Source organism: Gadus morhua, chromosome 9 (genome assembly GCF_902167405.1).
Source record: "Gadus morhua chromosome 9, gadMor3.0, whole genome shotgun sequence".
NCBI classification, from domain to species: Eukaryota; Metazoa; Chordata; class Actinopteri; order Gadiformes; family Gadidae; genus Gadus; species Gadus morhua.
Genome location: NC_044056.1, coordinates 20711977 through 20716976, shown reverse-complemented (window position 1 = coordinate 20716976; position 5000 = coordinate 20711977). Strand labels below are relative to the sequence as shown.

The window sequence follows — 5000 nt, the reverse complement described above, 5'->3', positions numbered from 1 at the left end:
CTGGTCGACGCCTCTCCCCGTCGCTGCCGGCCCTAAAAAGCTGTGCTCCGAAAAGGGCATTTCAGCCAGGACATTTCACTGTACAACTATGATGTCATGGTCGAGAAAAAAAGGAAAACCCTTGAATCCAGAGTTCGCCGCAACAGCGCCCGGTGCGTCAGCGCGCCGGGCTGGGCTTCACCGTGGACCACTGTGAGCGTCTCAGCAAAACAATTAGCTGCTCATAAATATTGCATTGGTCCCGGCCGCACACATTGGCGAAGAGTGCTCATCAGTGACATAGCGCAGTCAGCCCAGGCAACTCCTCTCCTCTCCTCTGCTCTGCTCTCCTCTCCTCTCCTCTCCTCTCCTCTCCCCCACCCCGCTCCAGGACCAGCCTATGATGTAATGCTTCTGCTTCTGCTAGAGAGCAACCCCCACTCCCTCTCTCACTCTCCTCCTTCCTCTCTCGCCGCCCGATTCGCTAGCGCTGCTGCTGCTGCTGGTGGTAGTGGCTGTGAGCGCGCATGTGTGCTGGGGCGTGTGTGTGTGTGTGTGTGTGTGTGTGTGTGTGTGTGTGCGAGTGAGACTCAAGAGTGAGTGTGTGTGGCGCCGGTTGAGCTGCTGCAGCCCAGGGCATCTCTGGGGATCCCTGCAGAGCCTGTGCCCCACGCTGACAGCGACAGAGCGAGCAGACCTGAGAGAGGCTCCGACCGCAGCGGCACCACACCGCTGAACACCCCGCCGCCAGAGGAGGACTCTGCCGCCGCTCCTGCTCCCAGGTAACGAGGCTGCTCCTGGTTCATCAGGGGACGGGACCGGGGAACGGGGAGGTGGAGGGAGTGTGCGTGAGGGTGGTGAGGGCGATGGGGTGTGAGGGACGTCGGAGAGAGAGGACAGGGGACGGTGTAGAGATGGGTCTTGTGAGCCGCTGAGTGGGCAGCTCCCCGTGGCTCCCTCAGCGTGTGCGTGTGCGTGTATGTGCTTTCAGTACAGTGTCGGTTTCCATGGCAAACACGGTGCAGATGACGGCGCTCGCACCGTGGCAGGTGCAGCGCCGCAGCGGTGGGCTCCCGGACGCCGACCGCTGAAGTGAGGATTATTTCCCTCAGAGCCGCTAAAGCAAGCTTTTGTCCTTGTTCTTACTAGCTGGGTTTATTGTTCCCTCTGTTTGGCTGACTTGTGTTGAATTGAAGTAAGCTCTGTCTCAGTTTTTCCTTCCTCAGATAAACGGGCGTGTGAAGGCATACAGTGCGTGCTTTCAAAACAAAATCTGGGCACCAGATTTATTGGTCCTTATTTCTCACTTCTTCAGATGGCTATTTTTGAACAGATGCTTAACCATAAGTATTTCTCCTTTCACCGGATGCTAAATATTTGATGGCTTGTCTGCACCGCACATACATGCGGTCATAACTAATTCATCCCGGGAATTTCCATGCAAAGTGGGACACAACGTGCTGACGTCCACCTATGAACCGCTCGCGTCCATATTTCCCCTGGTGTAGGTTTGTTGTCGAGTACATTCAAGACACAGTATGGGTGATTTGTGAACGGGGAAAGGTGTGATGTGGGGGAGTCCTCATGGGTTACGCTGTAAAAAAAAAAGGGCACGTTCTGATTGGTGGAGGGAAAGTCACGTGACTCTTTTGGGGTCATTAGATGATTTCCCCAAAGGGAAGAGGTCATGTTTATGGTGAAAGTAATTGGTTCTTGTACCAATTACAGCAGACACTGAGCGTGCTCTCCCCTTCAGGCAACTCTGTGTCTTTATTTGCTGAAGAGGAAGAAAAGGCTGTGTATCTATGTCATGCGTGGAACTGACCTAGAGCCTGAATTTCAATCAGACGCCGTTTGAATCCAGTCTCATGCTTGACCTTCTTTGTTAGAGTCGGAGAGGCTAGCCAGCGATAATGAGGGGAGCCCACCAATGGCAAGGGCCGGTTTGGGATGACCATTGGGAATTATGAAGGCGTCCTTTCAAGTCTGTCAAAACGTAATTTGTGGTCGTAGTACCCCCTTAAAAACAAGAGACAGATGGTCGTTCTGCAAGGATACCTTCCTAATGTTATTTACAATAATCATCTGAAGGCAGAAGAACAAACCTATTGCTGTTAAACAAACATGATCGTTACCATGAATAAAAAAATAGATACAAAAAACATATACACATGTATCTTTTAATAATTACATTCAAATAGCACTTCTGTATACATGTGTATGCACAAATATATACGCATATCCGTATTTTAAGTGCTTTTCCTTCATTGATGTTTGTGTGAATAGGGATTTTCAAACTATGTTTCCATTTAACTGTATCAGTCTAACGTCTGCAGAGAGTATTTTTATCATCGGAGAGATGCAATCCAAATTATGAGCTTTATTCGCAACGACGTTTAAATCCCCATATGCATTCCTCTGATTATATCTCAAACATGTGATTTAAAAGCTTATCTTTAATGAGGAAACACTTTCAAAAGTCATCAAAACTGTAAGAAATGAACTCCCATTAACACACCCGCTGTTAAATCTAAAGCTGACAGAGCAACTGTTGTCATGGTGTTATGATCCTTAAATATCCTCCTGGAGAACATTTACAGACGGAATCCCTCGCCAAAGAACGTGCAGGAGAACACGTGTATCCCTGGTTCTGTAGGGACAGGCCTTAGCGCCATGATGTCCTCTGGTCTGTCCCTTGGCTCTGAAGGGACGAGCCTTAGCGGCACGTTGTCTTCTGTTGGGGCTCCGGTTCGTTAGGGGAGGAGCCTTAACCCCATGCTGTCCTCCGGTGTGGCTACGGTTCTTTAGGGGACGAGCCCTAACCCCATGCTGTGTCTCTGTAGGAAGAACACATGAAGGCTGGGCCGCTGCCACTCTGAGGTGGACGGCAGGCCCACCTGAGGAGCGTGCGGTCTGTTCCCGTCTCTCGGCGGCCCGCTCTCAGCAGGCTCGCCGGCCCTGGCCTGCTGCCGTTGGCGCCGATCGGAAGAACATTTAATCCAATGAGGCGCCTTGGCAGTGGAAAAAACTGCATTTCATTAGGAGCTTCAAACGCGCTTGGGAGAAGAAACCAATCCCAGCAGGTTAGAGAGTAGAGTAGAGTAGATCAGGTCACCTGCAATGCTTTGGTGATGATGATGATGATGATGATGATGATGATGATGATGATGATGATGATGATGATGATGATGGTGGACGCGTGACCGGTGCTTTCCAGTGTGTCTGAGACGCAGTCAGAGACAGACTGGTGGCGCGTTGAACCCGGTAGTCAAAGGGATGATGAATGGGGCCTGCAGTGAGTCATGTGACCATTAACCCAAAGCCCTGCTGCTCAGCGTCCCGGGAGGGGGGCAGGGCCGCAGTCACCCAGTAGTCACCCAGTATCAACCAGTATCACCCAGTGTCAGCTAGAATAACGTTCACCTAGTGGGAGAACCATTGTCGCTCTGACACAAAACAAAAGGCCCGCCTGACAGTTTTGGGTTACTGTAACCACGGTGACACAACGCCTGTGAGACGGTGTCATGTGACCCACCTTTAAGGCCAAAACGCATTGTCCTCCCGGAGATGGCATCCACCCAAATTAAAGTTTTATGGTACTTTGACGTGAATCATGTGAGACGGGTGAAACGTCTCATTACCTCGGGGTTTACGGGCGGTGGTGCGTCATGGCAACCGATTCCGTCTGAGCCCTGTGTATGAAGTCATCGCTCTCCAACACCGGTCCACACCTGCAGCGACTAGAGCGTCTGACTCTGCTGACGTAGAACACACACACACACACACACAGTGGGAGACATAATTATCATTTGGAATAATCATCAGTTTTCCCAAGGTCAAATCTATACGGACTGCGTATGCACCCAGCTCAGCCGATGTAGTGCGTATAGGTTGGTTTGGCAACGTCGGATATTGGGTTTGGCAATTGTTGTGATTGCTCATGCAGTCAGAGGTCGTGTCCATGGTAACCGGTCTGATGGAGCAGACAGGATCAGCGCTGTGTGGCGTGTCTCTCTGTACACGCCGTCTCAAAGTGTCTAACCATCGGCCGAACTTGCTGTCCCTGAGATTTCCTCCCGGGGGAGGGATTAAAGGCTTTCACCCCCCCCCCCCCCCCCGCTACAATAAAGAAGAGGAACTAGTAACAACTGTGGCCAGATTGAGATCCTCACCTGAGCGAGAGAGCACCACAGACAGAGGGGGGGAGAGAGGGATGTTTGTCCTAATAACTCTGCATCCTGACGCCGTGTGTGTGTGTGTGTAAGGGCCGCACGGCTGTAACACTTTCAGCAGACGGTACACTTATCATCTGCTGGAGAAGCTGTTCTTAGCTTGGGATTCTGCCTCTGGGTCTGGCTCTCCTGAGCTAACCTCACCTCTGATGTCACACCGAGGTAAGGTGGGGCTCGCTAGGATCATGTTGTAATGCCCACGAAGTAATCTGCCTATTGCACGTGTGGGTGCGCAAGGGACGCAAAACAAATGTGACACTAATTTGTATTCGTATTTAACCTCGCCAATGTAATCTGATCCCAGCCTTTTTTTCCTGCTTTATTTTCAATGAAATTTGTAAATATTATCCTCCTGAATATTTGACCTCTGTCTTTACGTTTGGACGTGGTCCCAGTGGACTGGACTGTTCCTCCTTAATGACCGTAGGAGCCATCAAAACCGACCCTGTTACCTGGTTTGTACCAGACCCAAGCCTCCTATTGTTTCCCTAGTTGGTCTTCCCGACAGAGCCAGCTGGGGAACATCAGCGAGCAGAGGGATGGCACCAAACGCACGTGGTTCAGTCTCCAGTGGCGCCACCATAGCCTGACTGGCAGCATCAGAACGCCAAGGCTTCCTCTGCGTTTGCCTTCCATAGTGTACGCTTTTCCTTGCGACGCAGCATTTCACAACGGTCCCTAATGGAGACGCTCCAGGCAGGCATTCCTCGTGTTGACACGTTGAAAGTGTTTCATCATCTTCCTGAGCGGGTCTGATGTATAATTAGCATCTTCTATTTAAAAAGAAAA

The 5000-nt window shown here is 51.0% G+C and overlaps 1 protein-coding gene across 1 annotated transcript in view; it reads left to right on the top strand.

The window, feature by feature from the left end:
• The first annotated feature begins 521 nt into the window (after window positions 1–521).
• Window positions 522–5000, top strand: part of sema4ba (sema domain, immunoglobulin domain (Ig), transmembrane domain (TM) and short cytoplasmic domain, (semaphorin) 4Ba) — a 39341-nt gene continuing 34862 nt past the window's right edge. The window contains exon 1 of the mRNA XM_030366227.1: window positions 522–761. The gene's annotated coding sequence lies outside the window, so the exon portion shown is untranslated. The remainder of the gene's footprint in view (window positions 762–5000) is intronic.